Source organism: Manis javanica, chromosome 17, assembly GCF_040802235.1.
Source record: "Manis javanica isolate MJ-LG chromosome 17, MJ_LKY, whole genome shotgun sequence".
NCBI classification, from domain to species: domain Eukaryota; kingdom Metazoa; phylum Chordata; class Mammalia; order Pholidota; family Manidae; genus Manis; species Manis javanica.
The window spans coordinates 2,955,152-2,970,489 of NC_133172.1; the positions used below are offsets into that span (position 1 = coordinate 2,955,152).

At 51.6% G+C, this 15,338-nt stretch overlaps 1 protein-coding gene and 1 pseudogene across 1 annotated transcript in view; both read right to left on the reverse strand.

The window, feature by feature from the left end:
- The window catches only part of LOC140847123 (immunoglobulin alpha Fc receptor-like), a 20,460-nt pseudogene continuing 5,122 nt past the window's right edge, over positions 1-15,338 (reverse strand).
- LOC108386624 (leukocyte immunoglobulin-like receptor subfamily A member 6) overlaps positions 13,613-15,338 on the reverse strand; it is a 15,838-nt gene continuing 14,112 nt past the window's right edge. The window contains exons 9-10 of the transcript XR_012126991.1: positions 14,568-15,323; positions 13,613-14,258 (exon numbers count right to left, since the gene is read on the reverse strand). The gene's annotated coding sequence lies outside the window, so the exon portion shown is untranslated. The remainder of the gene's footprint in view (positions 14,259-14,567; positions 15,324-15,338) is intronic.

Below are 15,338 nucleotides of genomic sequence, written 5' to 3' on the forward strand. Positions count from 1 at the left end.
TCACAGCTTTCTCTAAGAAGCTCATGGTGCAAGAGGGTTGAGAAAAAGGGTCCAAACCCTTTGTACCAAGCGGTCCCAACGCCAGCCAGAGGATGCGAGGCAAAGCACTGCAAGAGGCCTTGGACCCCTCTGAGAGGCATGCCTGACTGCATAGGGGTAGATGCCCAGAACCCCTCTCCAAAAAGGGGGCATCAGGAAGTGCGATGGAGGTCAGGCCTCTGTCTCCGCCTCTGCTGGCAAGTTCCGCCTTGAGCTTCTGTTAGACAAAAAAGGGGGAGATGTTGGCAGCCGCGCTCAGAAAATAGCGCCCAATGCAGGGCAGCCGGAAGGCCCCGAACTTCCTAATGACAAATCATCCCACACCACTAAACTACATGCTAATTGCGCCTTGGCATAAGGACCAATGAGACCCACCAAATGGTTATGCTAATAAGGCATATGGAGCCGCACCAACCAGGTCAGAGCATGAGAACTATATAAGCAAGCCTCTCCTTCCCCTCTAGGTTCTGCCCAACTCATTTGTTTCACAAAGAGCTGAAGAATAAAGCTTTCTGCAGAAGAATCCTGCTGTTGTTGCGTGCTGTTCTTGCCGGCGAGGACGGGGCGTGCGACACAGATCCCCATTCTCTGACATCTCCGTCGACTCCAGCTCAGGCCAGGCCGGTCTTCCTTGTGGGAAGCCTGGCGGCCGAGCCTGTGTTCAGCCAGGACGGCCACGGGAGCCACAGGGACCAGCCCTGCCACACCCATGCAGGTCCCGGTCTCCATCGTGCAGTCTTGGTTCGTGATACGCAGAGATACAGTCCAAAGGAGAGGAGCCATTACTGGTCACGCTCCACTCCTTCCCCAGCCCAGGGCCCTGAGCGGGGAGCTCATCTCCCTGCATGGGGTCCCATCTGACCCCCTCCTCAACAAGCTCCTGTGTTTGTGAGAACCACATGGAGGCCGCCTGCCTGGGTGCGAGGGTGAGGAATGGCGGCCCCTGGGGGAGTCTTGTGCATGGGGAAGGAGGTGGTTTGGGGGATGCTGTGCTTGCTTTTCCTGGCAGAGCACCTGTTTATGTTCTTGCCTGATACCAAGGCCGTGGGTGGCCTGGAGAACCCCAGGAGGAGGACACAGGGAGGGGCTGGGCTGCACCTACCTGTGACCACAAGCTCCAGGGCCTCGCTGGGGGCCGACCACACGTAAGGGCTGCCGCTGTACCAACCGTAGCAACTGTAGTTTCCTGAGAAGCTGGGGTTCACAGGACCCACAATGAAGTTGCCGCGATGTCCCCGTTTTGGTGCTGGGACAAGGCAGCTTCTCCATCCTTGGCCAGTGAAAATCTATCAAATGGGACGTGCGCTGCACTGCACTGGAAGGAAACCCTCTCTCCAAGCCTTGCCACGTGGCCTCGATCAGCAGGGAGGAAGGGCTACCATACAAGCCTAAGAGAGGAGAGGGGGGCCCTTCAGCAGGCTCTCCCTCCTTCCCCCTCATCCCCGCACGCACGCTGGGTCCGCACAGAGAAGGGGAAACGCAGACGGTCCCTGCTCCAGAGAGACGGGAGCTGTTAGCGTCCCGTTGCACCAGCACAGGACGCACACTCTGCAAACAGCGCTGTGCGGACAAGCAGCCTGCGGGCAAGAAGAGATGCCATCTGCGGGCGATGGAGAGCTGATCTCTGAAGCCGGGTGACACAGACGATTCTGTTCCCAAGTGTAATGTGCGGGATTTCCCCGACCCCATCGAGCAATTCTAAGACCCCAGCGGGGCGTCCTGCAATTCAGCTCAATTCTGATGCTGTCCACATGGAGATCATGTCAGATCCCACGCTGTGAGGGCTCCGTCCTGTAAGACCACCCCCGCTTCGGACACCAGCTGCAAGTCCAGGAGATCCCCTGGGCTTCTGATGGACTGGCTACAAATCAGAAGTTCCCACGACCCTCTCTGGGTGTAATTAACTTGCTAGAGCAGCTCACAGAACTCAGAGAAGCTTTTTACGAGATCACTGGCTTATTATAAAAAGACGTAACTCGGGAACAGCAGGTGAAAGAGATGCCAGTGGCCAGGTGAGGGAGACACGCAGGGCCGGGGAGAGAGGGTGAGGGGCTTCCAGGCTCCCTGGGCCCCCCACATTTCCCCAGTCTGCACGTGCTCACCACCCTGGAAGCTCTCTGAACCCTCTTTTTGGGTTTTTACGGAGGCTTCATGACAGAGGTGTGATCGATTAAATCATTGGCCGTTGGTGATGGAGTCAACCTCCAGCCCCTCTCCCCTCGTAGGGGTGGGACCGAAAGTTCCAACCCTCCAACCCTCGACTCACCTGGCCGGTTCCCCTGGTGACCATCCCCGTCTTTAGGTGCTTACCTAACGCCAGCTCATTAGCCTAACCAAAGACACCTTCAGGGCGCTCATCACAGGGAATTCCCATTCTTAGGAACCCCGTGCCAGGAACGGATGGAAACCAAATATATACTTCTTACTGTAAATCACACTGCCACGAATCATATTTTAGCAAAAAAAAAAAAAAAAAGCAGGGGTGGGGATGGCATCCATGAGTTTGAGGAGCTATGTGAGGGGCTGAGAGAGGTGACATTGTGTAAAAAGAACGTCAGGATACAGAAGCACCTGGAAATTCAGGGCCCACCCTGAGAAACACAGGGTCCGGCCACCCTGAGGACAGAGCTTAACACTGAGGGCTGGACTTGTGCCGGGAACATAACTCCCACGCTGTGCAGTTTTCCTTCAATATGGAAAAGCAAATTTCTGGAGGAGAGACCCAGCACACACTACCTCAGCCAGGTACTCAGGGCCAGCATCAGCACCCGTGTTCCTGGGTGTGTGATGTACCCTTCACATGGAGCGGAGACGATGGCACTAAGCTCCTGTGGTCTTCCTTCCAGGATCCCAGAACCCCTGAGCCATCCCGAGGGAAGCGTCGGGTGACTTCCAAGAGCCGGGCCCCCTGCAAGTACCTGACCAGTCCTCAAACTGCCCAGGTCGTCAAGGCCAAGACCAGCCTGACTGGAGCCTAGAGACAGGACAACACAGTGCCATGTGGGTGGAATCCTGGGACAGGTGAAGGACACTGGGTGAGCCCTTGGAAATCCAAATAAACCATGGACTCCAGCTCATAATAATGGGTCGATGCTGGTTCATTAGCAGCAAGGCAGGTACCATAGTCCTGGCAGATGTCACCATCCTCCATGCCAGCTGCATAGGCTCTTCTGAATTTTTATGTGAATCTGAAACTGTTCTAAGAATAAAGTCTGTGAAGAGATAAAAAAAAAAGGACAATGCATGACAGCTGGAGACCCCGGCCACCTGCTCCCCTGTCCCCACCAGCTCCAGGGGGTCACTGCGCTCTGACCGGCTGTGCTGTTTCTCGTACCGGCCCTGATAACGCCCCGCGGTGTCTGCGTCTGTGCGGTTAATGATACATTCAGCCTTCTTCTGAAATCCCAGTTTCTTCTCCACCACCTTGTATGTGGAGTTTTCCAGGGTCTCCAGGTGGCACAGGAAAGACTCGGGAGTCCCCAGCACAGGACTGTCACGGACTTGTTCCCTGGGACCACAGAACCAGGAGCAGCAGATACGACAGGGACCAGAGAGTCCCCTGCAAGGAAACAGAGCTGGGGCTCGGGTGGCCCCCCGGGGAGAAGCTGGGCTTTCCTTCTCGATGGGGGAACACATATAAATTATGGTGTGAAGGACCTATAATTCTTTCTTTTTTAAAATAGTTTTTTTGGGTGTTTTCTAATTGTGGTAAAGTATATAAAACATAAAATTTACCATTTTAACCAGTTTTTAGGCTGCAGCTCAGTGCTGCTAATTACATTCGCCGTACTGTGCAGCCATGACCTTTATGTTCAGACATTTTTCATGATTCTCAACAGAAACGCTAAGCCATGAAGCAATGACTCTCAGCTCCGTCTCCCCTCGGCCACTGGCAGTCTCCAATCTACCCTCTTTCTCTGGGAAGTTGCCTGTTTGAGGTACTTAGGTCAGCGGAGGAATACGATATTTGTCTTTCTGCATCTGGCATTATGTCACTTCACGTAACATCCTCAAGGTTCATCCATGTTGTAACACACGTCAGCCTGTCTTTCCTTTTTACACTGAATAATACTCCATTGCTGTGTCTGCCACATTTTGATTATCCCTTCCTATCAATGGATATTTGGGGGGTCTCCACTTTTTGGCTAATGTGAATAATGCTGCTACAAACATCAGAGTACAAATGTGTGTTCAAGTCCCTGCTTTCCATTCCTTTGCTTTTTCACATGTTGGATTGTATAATGATTCTCTGTTTAGATTTTTGAGGAACTGAGTTCCTTCCTTCGCATACATTTGGTTTTTGTGGTACAATTCACATAGTATAAAATTTTAAAGTGTCCAATTTGGTGGCATATAGTACATTCACAATGTTGTGCGACTGTCACCTCTCTCTAGATCCATCTCATCACCCCTAAAGGAGACTGCATGCCCGTGAAGGGGTCACCCCCCATTCTGTTCTCCCCACAGCCCCCAGCAACCACCAGTCTGCTGTGTTTGGCACCACGTTTGTTTGGTGTTTGGTTGCCATGGTAATCCTCACCAGCATGCAGTTCTGCTCTTCCCTCTAAAGGGAGGGGGCTGAGACTTGGAGAAACCATGCCAGTGGCCCAAGAGCACAAACTGAAGGCTTGCCAGATCTGGTTTGGTGACTAGGAAACTCACTCCAGATTCTGTGCTGTGACTCCTGCCAGGTGGGCAGAGCATGCCATCCTGAAGCAGGGGGAGGAGACAGTGGACAGGGGTCTGCTGCGTAGGGTGACCCACTATGTGAGACGGGGCCAGCAGGCTGGTGCCTGCAACCTGAGCCACTCCAGGGGCAGGACTGAGGACAGACGGGAGTCTGGAACGGTTTGGATGCAGAAGGGGGTGCCGTTCAGCTTTTGGCCCCAGTCCATTTGTGCTGAAAGGCTTTGAGCAAGTGATTGTGCATCTGGGAAATTCTGCTCTCAGCTTTAATCCCCAAGCAGAAAGTAGCAAATGGGGGTGGGGGCGGAGAGGGACTCTCAAAGCCGGTTCCCTGTATGGAGGCGTGTCACCTATTCTAGACCTGATGGTGGTGCGCTCAACTGCGGCTCTGGGAAGGAGGACGAGGGGAGCTATCCGTCCCCGAGAGGGTTGTCATCAAGCAAACACACCTGCCCTGGCAGTTGCGGAAGCTGTGGACCAGATTCCCCACAGCTTGCAGGACTGCCTTACAGTCAGTACCATTACCCACCAGTACGTCTGTGCATTTGTGGCTCCAAAGTGCATGGAGGGACGCCTCCACTAACCCAGGCATACTGTTTATTCACTATCGTGACCTAGACCTTCGGTTCTCAACATGGGGCAATTTTACCTCCGAGGGGACAGTTTGGCAATGTCTGGATACATCTTTGGTTGTTACAACTGACGTGGGAGATTGTTGGCAGCCGCGCTCAGAAAATAGCGCCCCATGCAGGGCAGCCGGAAGGCCCCGAACTTCCTAATGACAAATCATCCCACACCACTAAACTACATGCTAATTGCGCCTTGGCATAAGGACCAATGAGACCCACCAAATGGTTATGCTAATAAGGCATATGGAGCCGCACCAACCAGGTCAGAGCATGAGAACTATATAAGCAAGCCTCTCCTTCCCCTCTGGGTCCTGCCCAACTCATTTGTTTCACAAAGAGCTGAAGAATAAAGCTTTCTGCAGAAGAATCCTGCTGTTGTTGCATGCTGTTCTTGCCGGCGAGGACAGGGCACGCGACAAGTGGTGCCGAAACCCGGGAACCAGAACATCACCGGCACAGGGAGGACCCTTCAGACATCTGGAGAAGATTCAGAACTGCAGGTCAGAAGAAAGCCCGGAGGGGTAAGTTCCGAGAGGCCCCTGCTTTTTAGGATGATGGTTGATGGTTCTCTGTAAATAAGGAGGCACCATGGGGAATGCACCGTCATTAGTCACGGCGCTGCAGACAGCTCTCAAAGAGCGAAACTTGAAGGTCTCCAGCAAAGTCTTAGGATCTTTTGTGAAGGAGATAGACCGTGTAGCCCCCTGGTTCATTTGTTCAGGGTCCCTCTCAATCCCGAGCTGGGACAAACTGGGGAAAGATCTTGATAGAGAGGAGGAGGAGGGTAGCCTGAGGGGAGGCACCAGGCCCCTCTGGAAACTGATTAGAGCTTGTCTGCAAGATGAGAGATGTGAAAAGGTAATAAAAGAAGGTCAGAGAGCATTGACAGATATCCAAGAGAGCATGTCAGAAACGGAACGGGAAACAGAGAGCGCGCGCGGCCGAAAAAAGGCCACAAAAACGAAGGTAAAGAAACCTCAGAGTGAGGGAGAAAGCCCGCCTAGGGCAAAAGCGAAAGAGCCCCGAGAAGCGAGTGACGATCGCCTCGGAGAAAATAGTAAATACCCCTGGAAAGAGTTGAGGGACCTCCAACTCTCCAATAGGGAATCTGAGGAGGAATTAACGTCCGCAGAGGAAGGGGAAGAGAATAAAACCGCAGAGTGCAGAAGTAAGGGAACCAGCAAAGTTGAAAAGCGGACCAAGGAAAAAATGAAAGCAGGGTGTCCCCCGACGCCCGTTGCCCCGCCACCTTACGTGAGTGGCGCACTCTCCTTTTGCCACCCAGATACTCTTCAGGCAATTAGACAAATGTTTCCTGTATTTGAGGATAATGGCGTACGCTCTCACCAGCCCCTGAGCCATAAACAAGTTAAGGAGTTAGCAGAATCCGTTCGGGCTTATGGAGTCAGTGCTAACTATACCATAGCACAAGTTGAGAGATTAACAGAGACAGCCATGACACCCGCAGACTGGCAATATGTAACTAAGGCATGCCTTTCTAGTATGGAGCAATACATAGAATGGAAGGCATTGTGGCATGATATCAGCATGACCCAGGCACGCGCAAACGCGGCCGAAGGACAGCCTGCATGGTCATATGATATGCTGACGGGCCAAGGACAGTGGGTAGCCGACCAGACCGCCTTCCCCTTACAGGTATATGCACAAATAAACACGTGCGCCGCCAAGGCATGGAAAGCCCTCACCAACAAAGGAGAAGTATCAGGCAATTTGACAAAAATTATTCAGGGGCTGAGCGAGCCATTTTCTGACTTTGTCGCTCGTATGATGGAGGCCGCAGGCAGAATATTTGGAGATCAGGAACAAGCAATGCCCCTAGTGGAGCAATTAGTGTTTGAACAATGTACCAAGGAATGCAGACAGGCGATAACACCCTGGAAACAAAAAGGGATACATGCCTGGTTGAAAGCCTGTAGAGAAATAGGAGGGCCACTCACCAATGCGGGCCTAGCCGCGGCCATATTACAGAGCCACAAACAAGCCAGGATCACTAACAGAAGTATCAAATGCTTTCAATGCGGGAAATTAGGACATATAAAGAGAGAGTGTAGGAGCCCAGCTTCAGAACAAACAACCCAAAAGACCCCTGAGTTGTGCCCTAAGTGTAAGAAAGGCAGGCATTGGGCTAATGAGTGCCGGTCTATTAAAGATATAGAAGGGAAACCCTTAGAGTTGCCAAAAAACGCCCAGAGGGGCCCCCGTCACCAGGGCCCGCAAATATATGGGGCAACCAGCACGCAAGTGTCATTCGGGAACAACCAGGCCCCCCAAGGAGAGCCACTTCAGGTTCCGCGGGATTGGACATCCGTGCCACCACCAGAATAGTGTTGACTCCACAGATGGGAGTTCAGCCTATCCCTTCAGACTTTAAAGGCCCCCTACCACCAAATACCATTGGGTTACTCCTAGGGCGCTCTTCTGCTGCATTGAAAGGCCTGGTAGTTCATCCCGGAGTCATAGATCAAGATTATGAAGGACAGGTAAAAATCATGTGTTCGGTTCCCAGAGGAATCTATCCTATATCCCCAGGAGACCGCATAGCCCAGCTCTTAGTTTTACCTAGTCTCCACGCCAATTATCCTGCTACCAACACGGAGAGGGGAGAAAGGGGCTTCGGCTCCTCTGACTGGGATTCAGCCTTCATAGTATTAGATTTAGCAGACAGACCAAAATTAACTCTTCAAATAGAGGGAAAGAGCTTTGAGAGAATCCTAGACACTGGAGCAGATAAAAGTATTATCTCTGCAACCTGGTGGCCCTCCAAGTGGCCTGTGACCCAATCCTCACATTCATTACAAGGTTTAAGATATGAGTCAAGCCCTTCAATTAGTGCCAAACCATTGAAATGGCGAGCCCCTGAAAGACAAGAGGGTACAGTCACCCCTTATGTACTCCCTCTACCGGTCAATTTATGGGGGAGGGATGTCATGAGAGACTTAGGCCTCAAACTCATTAATGAATACTCCACCCCCGCCCAAGGCATGATGATGGACATGGGATACATCCCTGGCAAGGGACTGGGGAAACACCAACAGGGACACATAGAGCCCATCCTGCCCAAAGTAAAGAATGACCGTCACGGCCTAGGTTTTTCATAGGGGCCATTGAAGATGCCATGCCCATACCTTAGCTCACAGAGGAGGCCGTATGGGTTCCTCAGTGGCCCCTATCCTCTGAAAAATTAGAAGCAGCTCATTGCTTAGTGCAAGAGCAGCTCCAAGTGGGACACCTAGAACCCTCTGTGTCCCCATGGAACACACCCATATTTGTAATCAGGAAAAAGTCAGGATCATGGAGGTTGCTTCATGATCTGAGAGCAGTAAATGCTCAAATGAGAATGCTTGGACCCGTACAACGGGGACTGCCACTCCTCTCTGCCTTACCCAAAGAATGGAAAGTGCTCATAATAGATATTAAAGATTGTTTCTTTTCTATACCTCTAAGCTCCAAGGACAGGGAAAGATTTGCTTTTACTTTGCCAGCTATTAACCATGAACAACCCGATGCCAGATTTCAGTGGAAGGTCCTCCCTCAAGGAATGGCAAATAGCCCCACCATATGTCAACTGTACGTTCAGCGAGCGCTAGACCCAATTCGTAAGACCTATCCCACGCTAAAGATCATCCATTACATGGATGACATCCTTCTTTGCTCCCCACAACCAGCGGAAATAGACGAAGCATATATAGATCTCACTAGATCCCTAGAAAATTGGAGACTGAATATAGCAAGCGAGAAGGTCCAAAAATCTAGTGTTAGCAAATTCCTAGGAGCAACCATTTACACAGATGTAATTTGCCCCCAAAAGCTTGAGATAAGACATAATCAATTGCGAAATTTGAATGACTTCCAAAAACTCCTAGGGGATATTAATTGGTTGCGCCCATACTTAAAGATACCCACCACTGAATTGACTCCACTATTTAAAACCCTAGAAGGAGACCCACAACTAACGTCACCGCGCTCCCTCACACCTGAAGCATTACAAGCCATTCGCAAAGTAGAACAGGCTTTGATGACAGCACAATTAAATAGAGTGCAATCGAATGAACCCTTTGAGTTGTGTGTGCTTCCCACCCCGGAGATGCCAACAGCAGTTTTATGGCAGCACGGCCCACTGATCTAGATCCATCCCCAAGCCTCTCAGGCTAGGACAATAGAGTACTATCCGGCAGCCGTGGCCAAACTTGCTTTGAGAGGAGTAAAAACCTCCATGACACATTTCGGAGAAGCTCCAGCTAAAATTATAACCCCTTACAGCGTAGAACAGATACAAGTATTATGTGCTATGAATGATGATTGGGCCATACTTGCTTACAGTTTCTCAGGAACCTTTGATAATCATTTCCCTAAACATCCCCTCATCAACTTCGCCAAAAATCATCTCCTAGTATTTCCTCGGGTCACTAGCCTAACCCTGCTGCCTCATGGAAAAACAGTTTACACGGACGGGTCTAAGACAGGCACAGGTGCCTATGTCCATGATGGCAAAGTTGTGACAAAAGGCTACACGCCTGACACTCCACAAATAGTGGAATGTCGCATAGTCTTAGAGGTCCTACAAATCTTTCCTGAACCTTTAAATATTGTGTCTGACTCCTGTTATGTAGTTAATGCAGTCAAATCTCTAGAAGTGGCCGGGCTAATCAAAGCGTCCAGCCCAGTAGCCACTTTGTTCAAACAGATACAATCAGCACTACTTCATAGGCAATCTCCTTTGTATATAACTCATATCAGAGCACATTCAGGCCTTTCCGGGCCTATGACCCAAGGCAACCACCTGGCAGACCTCGCAACCAGAAATATAGCTTTTCCCCTGCTAGACCCTATCACCACAGCTTCAAAATTCCATACACAATTTCATGTCACTGCCGAAACACTGCGCAAGCGGTTTAGCATAACCAGGGCCGAAGCTAGGAACATTGTCCTTAGCTGCCAACATTGCTGCAGCTTCCTTCCCACACCTCATGTTGGGATCAACCCCAGAGGTATTAGGCCTTTACAAGTTTGGCAAATAGATGTGACGCATATTTCGTCTTTTGGGAAACTGAAATATGTACATGTATCCGTGGATACTTGTTCAGGAGTCATCTTTGCCTCCCCATTGTCAGGAGAGAAAGCTTCCCATGTCATCCAGCACTGCCTTGAAGCTTGGAGCGCATGGGAGTTACCACAGATTCTGAAAACAGACAATGGCCCAGCCTATACCTCTACAAAATTTGCTCAATTTTGTCATCACATGGGGATAAAACATATCACTGGCCTTCCCTACAACCCACAGGGTCAAGGGATTGTGGAACGCGCGAACCGCACGCTCAAATCCTATTTACTTAAACAAAAAGGGGGAATTGAAGATATACCCCCCACACCAAAAACTGCCATAGCCCTAGCACTTTTCACTATAAATTTTTTGAATCTGGATGCTCAAGGCCATACAGCAGCGGATCGCCATAATCAGTGGCCAAAAGACCCACAAGAACTAGTAAAATGGAAGGACGTGTTATCTAACCAATGGAAGGGCCCGGATCCAATCATAATCAGATCCAGGGGAGCTGTGTGTGTTTTCCCCCAGGGTGAAGAAAATCCCTTCTGGATCCCGGAGCGCCTAACGAGGAAAGTCCTAAACAAAGGAGATGACTTCGCTATACCTCCTGACCCTGCTCCTGACACTGGAGACCCCGACTCAGGGAGTATTGAGATAGGGAATCCTGTCTGCCTTTCCTAAGCCTATGCCTGTCCGTTTCAATGCAGCCGTTTTTCCGCGCTTTTTCACTACTAATGCTAGTATGAACTTGCCCTACTTAGTTAAAGACACCCTAGTAGCTCCCCTGGGAGAAAACCGATCCTTCGTAACTAATGGGTCATTATGCTTCACCACTCAGAATCTAGCTGGCTGTATCTCCCTGAAACGGAGGAAATACGGATGGTTCAGTGACATAATTCTAGAGGCCAGTAGCCTCCCCGTTATGTCAGCTAAATTTGAAGGGCCTAATAAGGAAGGGAGCCCGTCCTATAAGAACATGACTATCCACCAGATGGTTCTCTGGATCAATGGCACATTTGTACACTCTCTCAGGAACAATTCCACCGACAGGCCTCGTCAACCCAAATATGCCTCCCATTGTGTGGGCGACTATGAGGGAGAGCTGTGGCCCTGGACTGACTGTCAGTCAACTGTAGTAACGTGGGCAACTGAGAGGCAGGAGTTTACCATCTCCCCAGATATGGAGGGACGGCCAGCCAATGAGGCTTGGTGGCCAGTAAAGGTGCTCGAAGGCGAGTTTCGTCAGCAGCTGAGCATGAACCCCTTCCATAAATGGATGCTGTGTGGAGTCAATGGCTCGTGTACCGACCTCTCCCCCTTTTCCGCCCTCCAGGGTGGGGGAATCGGTGTAAAAAATATCACCTTTTGGTGCGAGAATAACCACATGCGCGCACACTGGAACATGATCATGACCCATAACAACGAGAACTACACGTGTTCAGCAAAATCAGGTCCAGAGTCACCTAATTCCCTTTTTCCACCTTCTCCAGTATGCGTATACCCCCCATTTCTGTTTATCTTATCCAATAGTAGCTTTGACTCCTGCTCCAATGAAACCTGCTTTCTGTCTCAGTGTTGGGATGCGCGTAACTTTACCAATGCTTTGGTAGTCCGCATCCCCCGTTGGGTCCCTGTTCCCGTAGACGCCCCTAACACCATGACTCTGTTTCGAGAAAGGCGCGATTTCGGTGTTACAGCCGCCATAGTGCTCCTGATCTCCGCGACCGCGGTCGCAGCCACCGCCGCTGGTATAGCTTTAGACACCTCCATCAAATCGGCTACAGAGCTCAATAACCTTGCAGCCTCAGTAGCTTCTGCCCTGGACCAACAGTCCACACTTGATGGCAAACTGAAAGGAGGAATAATGATCCTCAATCAACGCATAGATCTCGTGGAGGAACAAATGGAGGTGCTCTGGCAAATGGCCCAATTGAGATGTGAGCGGAAATATCGTGCCCTCTGCATCACTAGCATTCAATATAAAAATTTTACACGGGCAGCTAATCTGTCACAAGACCTGTCCCAGTATCTTTCAGGAAACTGGTCCCAAGACTTCGATGGGACACTAGAAGAGCTGCGGCGAGAAATTATCCACATCAACTCCACCCGTCTAGATATCTCCGTAGCGGAAGGACTCTCTTCCTAGTTCCTCAGAGCTCTCTCCCACGTCAAGGAGTGGGCGGGCATGGCTGGGATGGGCATGTTCCTGCTTGGAGGTCTCATGCTCTTACTCTGGTTGTTATGCAGACTCCGCAACCAACATAAGCAGGACAAGGTGATCCTTGCTCAAGCCCTAATGGCGATAGACGTTGGCGCCTCTCCCCAAGTGTGGCTCAACATGCTTAAGAAGGAAGCTCGGCTTTAGCTTGAGGTAGCTCTTGCACCCTGAGCCCATGTGGCACTGCACCAGGCCCGAGTACCTCAATGCTTAATCACAGCTTTCTTTAAGAAGCTCATGGTGCAAGAGGGTTGAGAAAAAGGGTCCAAACCCTTTGTACCAAGCGGTCCCAACGCCAGCCAGAGGATGCGAGGCAAAGCACTGCAAGAGGTCTTGGACCCCTCTGAGAGGCATGCCTGACTGCATAGGGGTAGATGCCCAGAACCCCTCTCCAAAAAGGGGGCATCAGGAAGTATGATGGAGGTCAGGCCTCTGTCTCCGCCTCTGCTGGCAAGTTCCGCCTTGAGCTTCTGTTAGACAAAAAAGGGGGAGATGTTGGCAGCCGCGCTCAGAAAATAGCGCCCCATGCAGGGCAGCCGGAAGGCCCCGAACTTCCTAATGACAAATCATCCCACACCACTAAACTACATGCTAATTGCGCCTTGGCATAAGGACCAATGAGACCCACCAAATGGTTATGCTAATAAGGCATATGGAGCCGCACCAACCAGGTCAGAGCATGAGAACTATATAAGCAAGCCTCTCCTTCCCCTCTGGGTCCTGCCCAACTCATTTGTTTCACAAAGAGCTGAAGAATAAAGCTTTCTGCAGAAGAATCCTGCTGTTGTTGCATGCTGTTCTTGCCGGCGAGGACAGGGCACGCGACAGGAGATAACATGGGCGTCTACTGGGTAAGGACCAGGGGTCCTACAGTGCACAGAACCGCCCCCAAAACAAAGGATTATCTGGTCCCAAATGTCAGTAGTGCTGAGATAGAGAAACTGTGACCTAAACAGACCTGGTGAATATCTTTAATGAGACGATGATGCGGGGAATGTCAGATAGTAATTTAAAAATGCACAAGTATATCACTGTAGATCATGATGTGCGGTCTGCAGTATAAAGACGTGAAATTTGGAGGCCTGGTAACAGACGTGAGGGTCCTGAGACACGTGAGGATGAGGCCTGACTGCCCAGGCGTAGTGGGCAGGAAGGTTTGGGGGACCATGGATGATAACAGAAGGACCTGAGTTAGTAAAACGGCGCAAGTGAGGGAGAAACTAAATCAAGGTCAGCGTGTATGAAGAGCAAAGACGTGGAGGGACAGGGTAAAGTGCGCCAGGGGAGACACAAGGCCAGGCGACGAGGGATGGGGAAACCTGGGGAAGTCAGCAGGCCTATCTGAGGATAGATGACTGAGGAGTTTTAAGGGGAGATAAACATATTTATATTTCAAAGGCTACAGTCTTTAGAGGGAGCTGGTAGAGAGGAGATGTGGAGGCACAGGGGGTCACACCCATAGGAGGCCAAGCCAGTAGCTGGGTGGCACACACCTGGTCCTGGTACCAGCTGGTGCTTGGCGCTGGGGTAGTGCACAGGAAAACACCGGCTGCACAGTCGGGCTGCCCCAAGGCGACATCCCTTTAAATGAAGTCAAGTGGATAGTCCGGAGAGAACTGGGCTGTGGAAACACATAGACTCAAAACAGGAAAGGGTCTTTGGCGATCCCAGCGAGCTCCTGACGTCCTTCTCCTTCCCCTTGTGAACATTCAGTGAGACACATGGCTTGAGGGGCAGAGGCTGAGGGGGGCAGAGGCTCAGCCTGGGTCCGAGCACGCTGTCTGAGGGGTCGGCAGAGGCAGGCCGGGGGGGCGCAGCTCGGCCAACTGGAAGGCGGCTCCAACGGGGACTTGTCTGTCCCCTCGGTGGACGGTCCCTCCAACCTTCCCGCCCCAGGGCACAGGCAGCTGGGAGACCCGGGGGCACTTACCTCCCTGTGCCCCAACCTCCTGGCTCGGACAGAGCACTGGAAGAGAGGGGCTCAGGGTAGACCAGCCCTCCAGCTTCCCGTCTCTATTGCAAATCATCTTTTCTTCTACAGTGAACATAGGTGTGGAGACTCATTGTTTGGCTTTATCTTCTAGATCCCATCAGGCTCTTATTGGTGGGAACTCCAGAGCTGCCAGGGATCCCCAGAGAGCTTGACATGGGCTGGGTGAGGCCCTCGGGGCCCAGCTGATGACCTGAGAGCTGAGCCGCCTCGAGGTCCCCTGGGCTTGTGCCACCAAAGGCCGTCTCTCCATTTAGGAGGCCAGAATGTCCTTGGCAGCCCCCCAAAGCACGGAGTCCTCAAGCTAAGAGGGACACTGACTGTGTGGGGGTCGCCCTTATTCCCTTCTAGCCCGCCTGCATGTCGGACTCACCAGGACAGAGGAGGGTGACAGCTCTGGAGGCCATGGCCCCACACGGCCTCGGCCCAGCCCGCCTCCCGCTGGTGCACGTCCGCAGGGTGACAGATGCGGCAGGGAGACCCACGGGAAGTATGAGATCAGAGAATTTCCTCATCTACTGGCACCTGAGAAACGGTTCCTTCCCGGAGAGGTTAGTTGTGGAGAGCTCCCGGGTGGGTGAGGGGAGCCAGGCCGTCCTGCTCAGGTTTCACAGGACAAGTGGCTGTTTCCTCAGCCAGCGTCTAACGGGGCTCCAATCCTTCTTGGGACCAGATCCCACATTCAGATGGAAGGGCCTGGGGCAGAATATA